Source organism: Puma concolor, chromosome E3 (assembly GCF_028749965.1).
Source record: "Puma concolor isolate L17-30 chromosome E3, mPumCon1.1.hap2, whole genome shotgun sequence".
Taxonomy (NCBI): domain Eukaryota; kingdom Metazoa; phylum Chordata; class Mammalia; order Carnivora; family Felidae; genus Puma; species Puma concolor.
The window spans coordinates 585,001-601,917 of NC_141682.1; the positions used below are offsets into that span (position 1 = coordinate 585,001).

At 57.6% G+C, this 16,917-nt stretch overlaps 1 long non-coding RNA gene across 1 annotated transcript; it reads right to left on the reverse strand.

Annotated features, from left to right (window-relative positions):
- Positions 1-10,352: 10,352 nt before the first annotated feature.
- Positions 10,353-13,837, reverse strand: LOC147572832 (uncharacterized). Its single transcript, XR_015245271.1, has 2 exons — positions 13,467-13,837; positions 10,353-12,816 (listed from the first exon to the last, which is right to left on the reverse strand). It is a non-coding gene; the product is annotated as an uncharacterized LOC147572832 (long non-coding RNA).
- Between the last annotated feature and the right edge of the window lie 3,080 nt (positions 13,838-16,917).

The window sequence follows — 16,917 nt, forward strand, 5'->3', positions numbered from 1 at the left end:
ATTTGCATAACCAAACACCCCTTTCTCAGCCTGAGAAATGTCTGTGTTCATCTTGGCTGATAAGCAAACCCCCTCAGTGACTCTGTAGACTGCTCAAGAGGCCCAGCCCTGACCACCCCCCTCCACCCCCCACAGGGTCCTGACCTGGAAGCCGAGGTCCCGGGAGCAGAAAGGGCTGCGAAGGAGAGGGCTGGCCCTGCGCTGGGGAGGAGCAGGACTCAGGGGGTGATGGAGCCTCCAGAGGAGTGGACCCTAGGGAAGCCCCAGACTCGGCTGTCTGTGTTCTGTGACTATTCCACGGGCTGGCCTGCGGCTCCGCCCGTCCTCTGCCCCACCTCGGGCCACACACAGGACATGCTGCTCAACCTTCATGGGCTTCCTCTTTCTCCTCCTGGGTGGTCCCCCAAACTCCCTGATTTTGTCACTTCTTGGCATAGCCATCAAGACAGCGTGAGGCCACCCTGCCTGTCAGTCTCAGAGCATCTGAGGGAGGCCCAGAGACAGACCCGGATCTCCTGTCTGCAGCCTGGCCGAGAGACTGTGGGGTCTCTGTGCACAGGCAGAGGGGGAGCCCAGGCCCCTGAACATGGGACAAAGGGTGCTGGGGGGCGGTCGTCTGGTCAAGTCAGCAAATGTCTGGGGTGGCTCTGGAGGAGGCACGTTCCTGGTCAGCGCCTAGTGGGAAAGAGGCTCTGTTTGGTTGCTCATGACTATTTCTTACAGTTTTAAAAAAACCAGCTTCTGTGGCCCCAGCGATCTTCCCACCAGGCACGCACTTTCAGCCTAATCAGAGCACCACGTCCGAGAACCGAGGGGACTGTGATCCCCACTGTCCTGGTTTATTACTGTCACTTCCCCATCGGAAGTTCAGGACCAGCAATGGAAAGGCCCAAGACACATAATAAATAGAGAGAATTTGCCTTTTCCCTCACCGGGTGCCCGTGTCTCTTGTCTGGCACACATGCTCGTCACCGTGCGCGACCAGGCACGGGCAGTGTATGCAGACCCACAAGGACGCCTGGATGAGGACTCACAGAGGCTGCCGGTTTGCAGTTTGCTCTGGCTCGGGGTTTGGCATCGTGCTGAACGGGACCCCAGGAGGGTCCTGGTGGCAGCTGCTTGCCTGGGGAGTGAGGCGGCTTCCTGGCCACACGGCACCCTGCCTGACTGGTTAGGGGAACATGTTGGGCTTCCTCTGGTTGGTCTTGAGTCGGAAGTGATGGGAAGCAATGATTCAGGCTGACCCCTAACTTTGCAGCCGCTGAGCAGGTCCCGACCTCCTGGGCCAGTTGCTGCCAACGTGTGTGTGCGACCTCTCGGTCCTGCATTGTGATCTGGCCGGGCCACACGTTGTCCACTGTCACACCTCTCTTGCAGGAAGAAGCCAGATCTGCCAGCCGTCCCAATTCAGGGTCCACTTGGAGGGAGTGCCCGTGTCGTCAGGCTGGTGCACCCAGTCTTAAGGCACTGCCGGGGCCTGTCAAAGTCTAGGGTCTCTAACACAGTCCCTCAGACCCTGCAGAACTGTAGGGGCCTCTCTGGAGCCATCAGATGGGGGTGAGGAAAGGCCTGGGGGAGATTCTAGGCCCCCACCTTGGCAACTCCCTAGCGACTCTGTTGTGATTTTTAATCCACTTTTATGTAAAAACTTGTTGCAAATAGAGCATAAAATCATTGAATCCAAAACACTTCGATGTGAAAAACCAGGTTCAAAGGGGAAATGGACTTGAGTTGCCCCCTGCCTCAGGGGGAGACCCTGTCTGTGAGATCTTTAAATGGAGCCTTCTGGAAAGCAAGTATCCTTAGGTCAATTCGGCCCTGTCCTGGTGCCTGAGGGCACGGGTGTGTTCTCCCCTCTGCTCTGGCTGCCCCTCCCCCCCCCCCAGAGCACCCTGGCTGTGTAGGGGCTCCTGTGTATTGGGTGGGCATCAGATGCCTCCTGGCAGGGGATGCAATTTCCTCACTGTGTGGGTGACGGCCTTACTTTTAATAGCACCCACACCATTACCAGGAGGAGGAAACGGGCCCACTTACTCTGTGCAGATAAGAATTCCATTAATGTTCTAAGAATTCCATTAACGGTCGCTCTGACCTTTGCTAATTCCAGCATCATTAGCCGTGCATACGTTTCAAAATCTCCTTAATGCCAAAAAGCAGTAATGGGTGTCTGCTATGCTTGCTTAATGAGCCATAAAATGAACCAGTGGGTGATGTGTTTCTTGCCATCAAGCCCCTGGTTAAGTAATGGCCAGGCCGCTGGAATGAGGCTCTGCGTCCTGTCACCAGACAGCCGCTCAAGGCGCTGGCTCTTCTAATCACAATTGATTAAAAGGTAAAAATATTTGTGTGCACACACCTTATTTCCCATATCCTAGAAATTCTTCTCAGTAATTAGTTTCTCCATCATCATTTGGGGAGAATGTTAACACCATTGATCTTTGTTTAATTATGATAAATCCTCACAGGAGGCTCCCCACCGGCCAGGCCTCCCGCACCCCGACAGGCCTGCACCGCCTGCCGACAGGTCCTCACGCCCACTGTCAACCTCCCTGCTCAGACCCGCCTGGCTGCTGTCCCACCAGCCACCTTTCCCAACTCCGTGTTGGCAAAACCTGTCTTTTCCTCAAGGGGAAACAAGAAAAACACGTACCCGAAATTCTGATGCTCAAACAATACTCTCCTACGTTTGCTCACATCAAATAACATTCTCAGTGTGTGTGGACATTTTAAGTGCTTTCTTTCTTAGTGCACACGTAATACTGTTTTCACAGATAACGGCACTATTTTCTCAAGATCTGAGTCATTTTGGAAACCGTTGCATTGTATTCCGGTAACTTCGAAGTTCAAGATTCACCTCCCATCCCTCCGGTGCTGGGATATCCTTTTCCCTGACCCATCTAACTTTACCAGGTAACGCCACAGACATCTTTAAGAACGGAAGCTTGGGGCGCCTGGGTGGCGCAGTCGGTTAAGCGTCCGACTTCAGCCAGGTCACGATCTCGCGGTCCGTGAGTTCGAGCCCCGCATCAAGCTCTGGGCTGATGGCTCAGAGCCTGGAGCCTGTTTCCGATTCTGTGTCTCCCTCTCTCTCTGCTCCTCCCCCGTTCATGCTCTGTCTCTCTGTCCCAAAAATAAATAAACGTTGAAAAAAAAAATTAAAAAAAAAAAAAAGAACGGAAGCTTGCCTGTTTGTAGTTGCTATGATGTGTTTGTTTCTCTCTTCAGTTGAGTAATGTCTTTACAGGGGCAATGGAGACGAATAGCTTGAAGGGGTCAGATTTACAAAAAGGTGCAGGTCTGCAGGGTGGGTTCCTTCTGCAAGGAACAGGGGTCAGATAGGGTTGTTCTCACCCCTGTGTTTTATGACCTCCTCCCAGGCGTCAGCTACCCTGTGCAGTGCCCCCCCACCGCCCCCCACTTTGTGTGGCCAGGACCCAGGGACTTGCTTCCAACGGCTGGCTGGCTCTCTCTTGAAGAATGCGTCTGGGGCCTCTCTCTCCCCCTTGCCCTCCGCTTGCTGCCTCTGAGGAAGCCCCTGTCCTGCTGATGGAGGGACCCAAATGGCAGGGAGCTGAGGGCAGCATCTCCAGGGGCCCGGGGCTCTGATGGAGGTGCTGAGCGTCCAGCACGGAAGCCAAGCTGTGGCCAGGCTGGGGTTAGGGGCTGGTCTGCCTTCCCTGACCGCGGGCCTGCAGGGGCACCTCCCTCCCTCTCCAAGACCCTGTCAGGAGCCACACTTGGTGACCTGACCCCAGCAGAGGCAGTTTCTCACACCTGAGAGTCTCTTTCTCTGGGCTTCTTGGCCCTGGCTTCGCTCTATAAGCAGAGTTGGAGCACTCCCCACTTCCCCCGCCAGGCTGGTGTGAGGGGACAGGGCATCTCAGAGAGCCAGTATACAGTAGGTGCTCAATGTATGTCAGCCCCCAGCCCCCCCACCCGCCCCACGCATCTACCCCCCGGGGCCTGACGACTTTGCACACCCCTCTTTCACGTCAGACTGTGGACGCAGTCGTCCGCTCCTACGCCACCTCGCAGCTGCTCTGGGATGGCTGTTCACTTATCACAGGGGTGAGTGGGCCGGAGGGTCAGTCAAAGGCCTCCAGGTAAGGGCAAGGCCACCATCAGCCCCAGAGGACTCTTTCCAAGGGTCAGGGTTGGGAGGCCACGTAGTCAAAGGTGAGGGGAGCTGGTGGGTCCGGGGGCTGGGTGATTTGCCTGCCGTCCTGTCGTGGCTTCTCCTCTGTTCTCCTTCCCAGGGCCTGAAGCCAGACGATGCACTGAAGGGGCAGTGGGGGAAGAGAAGTGGGGTGTGGACGCAGGTGTGCCAGGGGAGAGCCAGCCCCTCCAGACTCACGGGGCCTCGCCGACTGAGACCCGCTGCCCTAATGCCCCCACCCGTGAGCCTGGGCTTACTCGAGTCAGAGCTGCTCCGGGACGGGGGCGGACGCCTGCCCTTCCGGGTGCGGCTGGGGCCTCCTGATCCTTGCAGAGGAGGCTGATTCTCAGGTTGCGCACGCACACACACGCCAACTCACGTGCACTCGAGCACACGTGCCTGCATGCGTACACGCAGGTAAACGCGCACGTGTGTGCACCAGAGACCGCGTTCCTCATTCCCTGGGCACCTCCCACAGGGGCTCGTCCTAATTCCCTGTGACAGGATGGTGACAGGAGTGCAGCCTGCAAGGTCTCAGGGCTGCTCAGGAGACGCCTCGCTGTGCGGCCGGGCGCCCGCGGCCGCCTGTTCTCGCTGCTCCCCTGCCCATCAGGCGCCCAGGACCCGGGCTCACTCCCTGACTAACCTGGGCACCTGCCTGGCCTGGCTGGCCTCAGTTTACCCACTTGTGCAGTGAGCAGATGGGCCCGAGTGACACTGGGGCCACTTCAGCTCCCACGGTGGAGGACTCGACCCCACGCTGCCGAAATCCTGGCCGGTTTTTCCTGCTTCCCTGTGGTTTTCTGACAAAGAGGGGCTAGGACTTGCTATTTTTGCAAAAGGCCTGAACGCAATTGTTAAAAATAGAAATAATGAGGGAGAGCAGAAGCTTCTGCCCTTGAGTCAGGAGGCCAGGACGGGCTCCCAGCACCCTCCCCGGCGCGTGATGGTAGATGATGGTCGCGCTGCATGTGTCCTTAGCTCATTTATCCTTGGCCTAGAGAGAGAAAGTTTCTGCCTGCTTTTTGCTTTTTTTTTTTTTTTTTTGGAAGGCTGGAAGGGTGCTTCAGGCCCAGTAGCTTTGCCTGCTCTGCACTGTTTTGGGTGCTCTCTGGCTGGCAGTGCTGGGGGGCGTGCCGGGTCCTCATGCCTCCTGTTCTGGCCAGAAGCCAGACCCCAGCAGACGTCTGGCTACGTGCCAGGAATGCCCCCCCCCCACCCCCCGCATCTTTCTGCTCTCCTGAACTGCCTCAGCCCCCTGCAAAGGGACCATGAAGGCTAGGGACCCTCCAGCACCCTTGGGAGGCTGTGTGTCAGGCCGCCCTCCCCCATGTCCCTCACAAAGGCTGTGTAGGGCAGGGCCAGGGAAGTGGCAGGACCCCAGCATCTGGCTGCTGCGGGCCTCATATCTTTTAAAGACGCCGGAGAGGTTTGCATCTGGAAGGGGCCTCAGCATCTCTCCTACCCGGGCGCAGGGGTGGGGGGGGGGAGGGCGTCAGGACACCAGCCTCTTTCCGTTCTCCCTCACACACACTGCCACTTCTCCCAGACAAGAGGAGCCCCCACCCCTCAGGAGCCATAGAGAGAGGCAGGCGGTCTTCAGAGAGGTTGGCATCCAGCACCCGGAACTGAGCTGCGATGCTGCCCCACGCGGGACTCAGGTCTGCAGGGATGTAGAGGTCCTGCTGAGATGGGGACAGATTCAGGGGGAAACAAGTCAAAAGACTTTCCTGCAAGCCTCAGTGTGTGGAGAAGGGTATGCAGATGCGGCCAGAAAGCACAGATCCATGCAGGAGAGCAGGTGAGGCACCCTGGCCGGAGGGAGCACAAGGGTGTGTTTTGGAGACGGGGTGGGCACGTTTGAGGTTTTGTCTTTTACAAGCTACTCCAGTGCGGGTTCTGGACCAGTCCCAGGAGCTGCCTACGATAGCTGATTGAACCTGTCTGCTGTGGCCATGGGGACACTGGCATGGACGTCCCCTGCCGTCCTGCTTCCCTAGCTTCTGCGTACTTCCCGATTCCCTTGTGTGTGCACCTATGTGCGTGCGTGTAGGTGCAAAAGCGCTATGCATGCATGCGTCTGAGCGTGCATAAGTGTGCACACGTGCACACCACAAATTTGCCTGTGGCTGCAGGTGTGAGCGTGCCTGTGTGCACCCATATATGACACTTGTAGGGGTTGTGGCCTGCTCCTGTTCCCAGAGTGGAAACCAAGGCTTTGGCCCATAGAGTTGGGCCGGGGTCTGGGGTCCCCTCCTGTGCAGGGGCTTCTGGCCCACCTGCCGAGCCACAGCGCTTCCCTGCAATCATGGTGCACCCCGCACCCCAGCCCAGGGACAGGCAGACAGAAGGTGCAAAGACGGACGCAATGGGCCCCTGAAGAGGGGACGTGCACCAGTGTGAGCTCAGCAGGCAGGCTGGACGCAGGCGGGATTTGCTGGGCTGGACCCCAAGTGGCCGCTCGTCTTCCCAACAGAGACTCTGAGGCTGGGTCCTCTCCCCTCTGAGAAGGCCAGCGGTAGAGGGTCTGGCTGCCCACCCTGCTGGCCCTGGATGTGGCTCCAAGTACGGAGGGTCTCTGCCTACCCTCCTGCCCGCTCTGCACGGCCTCGCTGGGAACAACATGGGCTCTGGGGTCCTCGGTTTCCTCGCCTCAGGTGGGGTGAGGGTACCCACCTATGAGGTGTCCTGTGACATAACCGAGTGGAAGGCACCCCGCACTGCACACAGAAGGGATGCACTAGGCGCACTGGATGCTAACTCCCAGGTCCACACTGCCTGGCCTCCTTCGGCCTCCGGCCACGTGGTGCCTCCTGCCTTCAGCCAGGGCCCTCCCCCAGCACACCGGTGCCAAGCTGCACCCCAGGCTGTGGAAGACGGAGGAGCCCAGCCTGTGACCTGCTCAGGGCCCGGCTGAGCGAGGACGGAGGGGGACCGAGAAGGAGGAGAGAGAGGCGAGCTAAGATCAGGCAGGCTCACGATGCCTAGACACTGGGAAGAGGCCCTTGAAGCATGTGTAGGAGCTCACCAGGAAGGTGAGTGGACGGCCCACCAAGCCACGGGCCAGCGTAAACAAAGGCCCTGGGTCCCCGGAGCCTGGTGAGGGCCTTCTGAGGTTTCCTGCTGGCTTCCTGCTCTTGGCACCAAATGGATTTCAGCAAACACAGGCTTTGTGAGTTCTCAGTTTCTTAATTAAAAAAAAATTTTTTGTAAACATTTATTCATTTTTAAGAGAGAGAGAGAAAGAGAGTGAGAGCATGAGTGGGGGAGGGTCAGAGAGAGAGGGAGACACAGAATCCAAAGCAGGCTCCAGGCCCCAAGCTGTCCGCACAGAGCCCACCGTGGGCCATGATTCTCGTGGTGTGTGAGTTCCAGTCCCACGTCGGGCTCTGTGCGGACCGCTCCGAGCCTGGAGCTGCTTCGGATTCTGTGTCTCCCTCTCTCTGCCCCCACCCCCATGCATGTCTCTCTCAAAAATAAACATTTAAGGGGCGCCTGGGTGGCGCAGTCGGTTAAGCTTCCGACTTCAGCCAGGTCACGATCTCGCGGTCCGTGAGTTCGAGCCCCGCGTCGGGCTCTGGGCTGATGGCTCAGAGCCTGGAGCCTGTTTCCGATTCTGTGTCTCCCTCTCTCTCTGCCCCTCCCCCGTTCATGCTCTGTCTCTCTCTGTCCCAAAAATAAATAAACGTTGAAAAAAAAAAAACTAAAAAAATAAAAAATAAAAAAAAATAAACATTTAAAAAATAATAAATAAACATTTTTAAAAAAGAGAGAAAAACGAAGAGACCCCAGAGAGCCCTTCTGTCCTGTTGGCCACGTGAGGGCACAGGGGGAAGACAGCAGTGTAGTGACCAGGACGTGAGTCCTCACCAGACATCAAATATGGGGGGTGGCGACTTGGTCTCGGACATCCAACCTCCAGCCACCTGAGTGGACTCGGACCCCTTCTTAGGCACCCTGCCCGGAGCCGGGCCAGCCCGTGCCCACCGCGCTGGCCCTGCGGGCAAAGCAGGAGCTTCAGGGAGGTGCAGTGGCAATAACCCTTCCTACAGGCCTGGGTCTCACCACCCGGCTTACCTACAGAAACCCCGAGGGGTGGCGGAGCTCGGGGCCAGAGCGTAGAAGGCAGGACGGACAGTCGGCCTCTTTCACATTCACTGATTTTAGTCTGTTTTTAAAATGGCATTGACCAGATTCCAAACACCGACTTTGTCCCTGGTTCATCAAGCAGGATTGGGTCCGTGGTGCAGGCTCGGGCCGGGCCGGGCCGCTGCGCGGGGCCGCCCCCCTCCCTCTGGGGTCTCCCCAGTGGTGGTGCCACATCACAGTCCAAAGGCCAGGGCCCTTCTGCAAGCTGCATGGTTCCAGTGGTCACCTCCCAGGAAGTCAGGAACGCATGCCCCCAGCTGGCACCTGGGCCTCAGCCGCCCTGCAGTGCTGGCCTGTGGCCAAACCCAAGGCCAGAATCAGAGCAGAGCAATTCCAGATCCCTGGGCAGCCCGTGCTGGGAAGGCCAGACTCCAAAACTCCTGGCTTCCCCCAAGCCCGTCGGCAGAGTGAGGTGTGTGGGCAGCCGAGGGGAACCAGCCCTGGAGCACAGGGACCTGGACCCAAAGGCATCAGCGTTGCTGTGGAGTCACTGTGGGCGTCCCGTGTGCCTCCACCCCTTGGCCCTGCACCTCCACTCTCCTTTTCCTGTATTTATGTCCAAATTGTTGCGGCCTCTGGGAACATCCAAGTCTCTGCACCTGCATTCTCAAGATTGCCTTAAGGGCACCGGCGTGGACCATGGTCAGATCCCATCTGGGGGACAGCCAGGAGCAGGCCCTGCTCAGAGTGATGGGAAGAGAGGTCACCCGGCCATGGGTGTGGGGAGGGTGGTCTGGGAGGTTCAGGGCAGGGAGCCAGCAGGGGAGTGACAGGAGAGAACGGGCTCTTTGGTCTTGACCACTAGACACAGGCCTGAATTGGAAGAGCTCAACAAACAGGAATTGATTTCGCCTCCCGATAGACAGAGGAGGTTGGTCAGCTCGGTCCATGCAGATGGCCACTGGGCAGAGGAGGGAGGAGGAAGGACAAAGACCTCAGTGCGGGGGCCCTCGGGTTGGGGGGGGCGTGGCAGCCAATCCCCGCGGAGGCCGGCCGCAGGGCATCGCCACAGCCCTATTACCATAGCGATAATGCAGAGGTGTGATAAAAGCCACCTGTCATTCATAAAACGTGGCATCGCCTTTTTGCAAAGCCATAAGCCATCCTGGGGCTCGGCCAAGAAACGGCCTATAAAATCCTGAGTAATGACCTCAAAGCATACTTTCCAATATAAGGAATATTCTAGGCAGCTGTTTGCAGAATATTTATGTGCAATAACTTTACACCCCCCCTGACTTTTAACATGTTCATAGTCTGACTCCCTCCCCCAGCAGCTCCCCCCCCCCCCCCCCCCCACCAACCTTAGTAGCAGTAAAGCATCCAGAATGTGCTTGACAGTCCTGGGAGCACAGGGCCCTGTCCCCTGGGTGACAAGTGGCAGTGCTGTGCTCAGGTGCAGTGCCCTTTGCCATCGGATGCCTCGGCACGGCAGGGGCCTAGCAGAATGCCAGCTGTCTTCGGGATCTCCAAGTTACCAGGGAGGAGGAGCTCAGCCCTGTCCTGAATCTGTTCCTACGGTAACGCTGGGAACAGCAGGTTTTGTCTGGGTTGGACGAGGGTGGGCATCCTCCCTGGCGAGGGCTGGGGGGGTTGGGGGGGACCCCCTCGGACCACGTGCCCCAGACAGAGCCTGAGGTGTGCAGAGGCCAGGGAGCCTCAGGAGGAGGGCCCACCTGGGGCCTGCACCCAACAACCGGAGGAGACCCGGAACTTTCGTGATTTGGCCAGGAGGCTGTCAGTACTGGCTGCGTTACCCGAAGCCATTGCCGTGACAGGGGAGGGGCGGAGGGGGGCTGCAGTGCACCTGAAGCAACTGCAGGGGTCACTGCTCCCCAGGGAGGACTGGACAACCCCACACCTGCTGGGGTGTCAGCATGGGGCTTTTGCTCCAGACCCGGGCATTCGAAAGCTCCGAAGAAGATGTTTTGTTGTAATTTCGTCTCTCTCTTGAATCTCGCATTTGCCTCCAAATATCAGACTTTATTTGTCTGGTATCTGAATTTTCATGTCTAATTGGCAAACCTATAAATTACATTATGCATAAAACAGCGTATGGCAAATGCCTTTTAATTCCAAGTAATGTCTTTCCAAAATTATTCCCCTCTACCCAGGAAAAGATGGAATGATCACTGGCAACTTGGAGATAAACCTGTCTTGCAAGTTCTATCCAGTTTGGCCTTCGTCACTCAGATCAGCAAGTGCTCGTGGACATCAGAGTGATGTCCTCAGTGTTGAGAGGAAGGAGACAGTCTGATTAAAAACACACTCAACTACTCTGTCCCGTCTTCCCCCAGACCCCCGGGCAGCAGGGGTCTGACACCACCAGACTCTTACAACTCTGTGTCTACCCCTCTGCGTCCTGTGAGGCCTCTGCAGGACCCAGAACACGGTGCAGGCGCCCTGGTGGCACTTCACCGAGGCTCTGTGTGTGCTTATTAGCGGCGAACAGCTCCCCCATGACTGCACTCAGCTGAAAGCCTTCATTTAGGAAGCAGGAAAGCCAGAGCAATCGCGTGTGTTCATAAAGCATCCCCTGTGCTACGCGCAGGGCTAAGCCGCGGCCACTCAGAGCTCTGGCTCTCCGTTGGACACGTGGAGCCCACTCTCCAGCACCCTTCCCAAAGCCCTGGGAGGGGGAGGGGTATACCTGCCCACCATCGCTCGGGGCAGAAGCCACGGCTCAGCAAGCCAAGCGATGGCCGGGTGTGGACCTGGCTCATCTGGCCCAGGGCCTTGCCCCCAACGACCCACCAAGGCAACGGAGAGGTGCTCTAAGCGCAGGGACTGAGCCGCGCGGGAACGGAGGGGTCTGAGCACCGGCAGCAGCGTGTGAGAGGCACCAAATGAATGGCTTCCTTGCCGCACCGCGAGGCGTGAACGTCCCCTTCCAGAGCGGGGCCACCGAGGCCCGAGAGACGTCTGCACACACTCAGCGTCACTTTGCCGGTGAGGGACGGGCCAGGCTTAGCCCACTGCAGGACTCCCCACTCGCCTGCTGGCTCCAGCTGGCCCACAGGACAACCGCCCCGTCGTGGGGCTTGAACTCCGGCCCCAAGGAATATGCAGCTGTGGGAGGCAGTTGTGTGAGCCGCGGGCCCCGGCTCTCTTGCAGGAAGTAACAGCGGCAGTAAAACCCGCTCTGTGTGGGCGACTTACCGTGTGGGAGCCGCTGTGGGTGGCTGTCCGCTGCGCCCACCGCCACCCCTCTCTCCTTCCGGGCTGCGTTTGGAGCAGTGCCGGCACCGGTGATGTGGCCCCAGGACAGGCCCTTGTGCCTGCAGGGTAAGGACCCCTCTCCCACCCCCGAGGAGGCCGGGTCTACTGTGTCCCTGCGCCCCTCCCGGCAGGTCTCCAGGCACGAACTGCCTGCCAGACAAGGGAGGAGGCCTCAGTGCCTGGGGCCCCTTCCCACCGGGTCCTGGCTTTGCAGGGTCCTGCTGAGGGCTCAGGGAGCAGAGGCCCCGGCCGTTTTTCGAAATGTTTCAAATCATCGTGATCTGCGGGCTTCAAAGTTCAGTCACGGCTGTAAGAGTCTTCCTGGGATGGGTTCCAGGCGACGGGATCATGTGGGGTCCCGGCTTCCCGCAGAGTCACCTTGGGGGATGACACTCACCGAGGCGGCGAGGTTCACACGGGGCCTCGGGAGAGGAAAGAGAGAGCACAGCAGAGGGAAGGCCGTGCAAGGCACCCTCTAGCAACAGGGGCCACGTTGGCCAGAGCAGACGCCGGCCTGGTCCCGGCCCCGCTGAGCCACGGACCCAACAGACTCCGAAGAGACCCTCGGCCACGCCCTCCTTCCTTCCCGTCTTCAGGGGCTGACAGTGTGGACTCTGGGATCTTCACATGACCATGAATTACCCGCTAGCAGCCGAGCGGTCACTGAGTGTGCTTTCCACAGCCAGGGGGTGATACACCGTGAGAATCTTCCGGCGCCTCGAATGTGTGCTCTCCGCCAGAGCCGGGGGAAGAGCCCTGGGCCGTGGCCCGCGTACGAACCCGGTGCCTCCCTGGGAGGCACGGTCTCAGACCGGTCCCTTGGCGCTGGTTTCGCCCTGCGATTGGGAATTACGGCTGCTTCTTCCTTCACCGTCACCAATTTACTCTGCTGAGGGCAGCGTGGTTAACCGTCAGTGAGCACGTTTTATACTTGTAACCCGTAATGCTCCGATAACTTTTTTAAGACCCACATACTAAGTACGGGACTGCACCTGCCTGCCTGTGTGGCTAGGACCACGCTCCCTGCTTCTGCCCCCACGAAGCTCTCCACTGGCTCTATTTCCCCCCAAGGCAAATTGTATAAATCCTAGAGCATCGTTTTATCACATAAGCTCACTTTCCTCCATAATAGAGTACAGACACAAGGTGTGGTCAAGGTCCCTTAACATTGCTTCACCAGCATCGAGTTCCAGCTTCCTTCCTCGTGTAGATGGTGACGGAAAGCTCAGGTCTGGCCCTGCCGGGCTGAGAGCAGGGGGGCAGACACACAGCAAATCTTTTCATCATGCTCCTTCCTAGGTGGGTGGCAATTAAGTGATGTGACTAAATACGTAGCATGGAAATGAAAACTGACGTCTCACATACACGATGTCAGGTATGACAGACAGACTACGCAGAACAAGGAAGCAGGGTGAGGGGCATCAAGCGAGGGCAAGGGGGCAAGACTTGACATTAAAACGGAGATCTAGGGGCGCCTGGGTGGCTCAGCCGGTTAAGCGTCCGACTTCAGCTCAGGTCGTGATCTCGCGGCCTGTGGGTTCGAGCCCCGTGTCGGGCTCCGTGCCGACAGCTCAGAGCCTGGAGCCTGCTTCTGATTCTGTGTCTCCCTCTCTCTCTGACCCTCCCCCACTCATGCTCTGTCGCTCTCTGCCTCAGAAATAAACATTAAAAAAATAATAATAATAATAAATAAATAAATAAATAAATAAATAAAATGGAGATCTAAAAGAAGTGAGGGAGAAGCCCACAGATGTCTGGGCAAATAGTCCCTCAGTGGCACCTGCAAAGGCCCTGGGGTGGACGCCTGCTTGCCTAGGAAGTAGAGGAGAGAGAAGTACAAGAGAAATCAAAGAGGTGGGGAGGAGACAGGTTCTTGACAGCCTTGCAGGCCACGGCCAGCGCTTTGGATGCAGAGCAAATGAAGGGCTTTGAGCAGAAAACCCACCTATTCGATTTGTCTCAATACGATCACTCTGATGCCAAATGCAGCATGCAGTGGAGGTCAGGAGGGCAGGGAAGAGGCAGTCCCAACGGTCCAGCCATCAGCGGCAACTTCAGGAAGCAGTGGAGGGTGGTGAGGACCTGTGTTGAAAACTGCGTTAGCAAGATTTGTGTTCAGGATGATTCCAGCATCTTTTGGCCCAGGTAAATATTTCACTAGGAGGAATATGGCGTGTGTGTGGCGGGGGCGGGATCTTGGACATGCTGGGTTTGAGATTTTCCTGCCATCCAACGTCAGAGAGCCAGTTGGACATCAGTTCTGCAGATGTGGACGTGGGGTGCCAGTGCACCGATGATAGTTAGTGGGACTGGAGACCAGGGGTGCGTGGAGACGGGGGTCCTGGGACTGAGCTGGTGTCTCCAGGTCCAGGAGCCTGGCAATCACACTGGCCCAGGAGGGTGGCAGAGAAGGAGCAGAGGGAGGTAGGAGGGGACTGAGCAGGGGCCAGGGACATGCTCAGTGATCTGGATAGTAGGGCCGGTGCAGAAAGATGGTGGGGGCGGGGGAGAAGCCCTGGAAAGTCCCAAGCCCATGAGGACACGGCCGCATGTGTGTTTCCAAAGCTCTTCCTCGTTTGAGCAGTGTTTGTAGCAAACCTCTGGTGAGTGGGAAGGAGCGGCAGCTTCCCGTGGGTGCCCCAGTTGGAAAGAGGCAATTTCCTGCTCTTCGTGGTTGGCCGAGATTTTTTAACACCACTAAGTGTTGAATTTACGAAGTGGATTTTCAGCACCTACGGGGGATCGGAGAGTTTTCTCCTTCATCTGCAAAGTGAGCAGAGCAATCGCTGTTTGGAGGTGGTACGGCCTTATCTGGGGGACGTCAGAGTACAGGAGTCCCCGAAAAGACCAGTGACTCTCCATCCATTCCTGCCACTTTGGGGCAATTTCCGTAACATCTGTTCCTGGAAGGTCTGATGAAGGTCAGGCAAAACGGGCCTGCCTTCTTTGTTTAGGGATTAATATTTGACCGTTTTCAACTTCTCCTGTGATGATGGGTCTCGAGCCATCGTTCAGGGCTTCGTTTGAACTTTTCTTTAAAATGCCTATCTTGTTTGTGCCATCAGGCTGGTATCGCGTGGCACCGTCTCTTTGGGGACTTTCAAGCCCGCCCCACTCCCAGCCCTGAGCCTCGCTCCAGGACTCTCCCCTGCACCCCCTTCTGTCCCTCCTTGCTCCAGGACTCTCCCCTGCACCCCCTTCTTCTGTCTCTCCTTGCTCCAGGACTCTCCCCTGCACCCCTTTCTGGCCCTCCTCGCTCCAGGACTCTCCCCTGCACCCCTTTCTGGCCCTCCTTGCTCCAGGACTCTCCCCTGCACCCCCTTTTTCTGTCTCTCCTCGCTCCAGGACTCTCCCCTGAACCTCTTTCTGTCCCTCCTCGCTCCAGGGCTCTCCCCTGCACCCCCCTCTGTCCCTTGCTTGGCTGTCACAACTCATGGGCTGTCCCACTGGCCTTTTCCATCTCCTCAGCCATCCCCCGCTCCCCCCCCCCCCCCCCCCCCCGCACCGCTCGCTCCCGGGTGCCTTTGCTTTGGTTTGTCTTCATTTGGGCTTTTTCCTACTGCTCTTCTCTGAGCTTCCTGGACCAAAAGTTCAGTTCAGGGACGTTTGGTCCTTACGGGGTTCTGGGAGAGCGGCCATGGCCCCAGCCTCTCTCTGCCCGCCCCTGTGGTGGTGTCCTACAGGTTTAACGGGTGCTAGTCCCGCTTATGCTCATCTTTAAATAGCATGCAATTTGCCTTCTGGTTTCCTTCGTGACCCCCAAGTTATATATATATATATATATGAGTGTTTTTATATGTGATATTGACTTCCAGGTAGAGACATTTTTAAAGCATAGACCTTGTTCTTATTAAACTGCGTTATGTTCAGCGAACAGATTACAGGTCACACACGCGTATGTTTTTGTACGAACGTGTGTGTGTGTGCACACTCAGTGAGCACACGCAGATTACCTATCTGCCTTGGCAATTTCTTGACAGTTTCCCTACGGTCAACAGATGGCCAGTTTTCATGGCTCTTCCATGTATGATAGAACATAAATCATGTATTTGAGCAATCCACAACGGAAAAAATAAACTCACGTTTATTGTTTTATTTGTTCCTTTTTGCTTTCTTGACCTGTTGCTTTAAATTGGAACAAAGAAGCTCTGTTTTCCGAAGACCCCTCAGGCTGTGGCCATGTGGCTGGGGAGCGAATCGGCCGGAGGCCCCCCTTGTCCCCCGAACGCTTCCTGTCCCCCTGCCCCAGCACAGAGGACACGGGTCTCAACTCACCTTCTCCTGCGGGGGTGTCTCTCTTGCTAACAGTACCTCCCTGTGCAAGTTCCACAGGCCCAGGCCCGTTACCCCACCACCCCTGCCCGTTGCGTCCAGCTCCACCAGACAAGGGTTAAAACTGCACAGCCCATGACGCCCGGACACAGGTGCCCGGTGAAGACCATGACCTGCCCGCCTCCAGCTCCCAGAATAGCCTGTGGCCAGGGCTGGCCTGTAGTAAACAGCCCCAGGAGCCTCCCTGGTGGGTCCCGGATGAGTAATCCCTAGGAAAACATCGAAGGATCCCAGAGGTATAGGTGCCAGAACCTAGTGGGTGGGTCCCTCTGGACCTCCCTCCTAGGCCCTTCTGGAATATTCCCCAGCTATTCGGCCAGGAGAGGAGCCCGCAGCTCCCAGGACAGTCTTTCCCCAGCAGCTCTGTCTCCTCATCTCGTCACACACCCCCAAAGTCTCTTCTCTACCCTCATCCTTGTGGAGGGGGGGCCCACTTTCCAGACGACTTCTGTCCTGGCCCTTCCACACCGCCCCTGTCCCTCACCCCACTGTCACCTGCATGCCCTTCCTACACTGCTACTCTTCCTGGGTCTCACATCCACCACCTGCAGAAGCCCTGTATTAACGGGGGCCCTTCCGCCAGGCCAGCTGGTGGCTTCGCGCACCTGGGGAGGCTCAGGGCACAAGGCTCACCTCCAGTGTGCTTTGACCAAGAGCGAGGAGGGACTTGTAGCGGGGGAGCCTGGACAGACCTCCTGGCTGCCCCAGGTAGTGTCCCCAGGGACCCGGCCACGTCTGCATCCTGTGCCCGGGCTACTTGCTCCCTCTCTGCCTGGAAAGCCCCTCCCTCCCCAATCCACCGCGGACCCTTTTTCCTGCTGGCCCAGAACTCGCCATCCCCACCACTGCAGCCCGTCACCCTCCCCTCGCCCCTGCAGGGTCTTCCTGGCCGATACCCTTGTATATATCCTTGGTGCCCTGGGGACCATACTCCTGCTCAAGCACCCTCAGAGAACCCAGAGCTCAGCTCAGCACCCAGGCTCTCTCACTGGTGGGAAAGGGAGGCTGGTCCTGCCTGGCCCTCAAGCCACCGCCCCATTTCTCCACTCCTTTCCACACAAAGT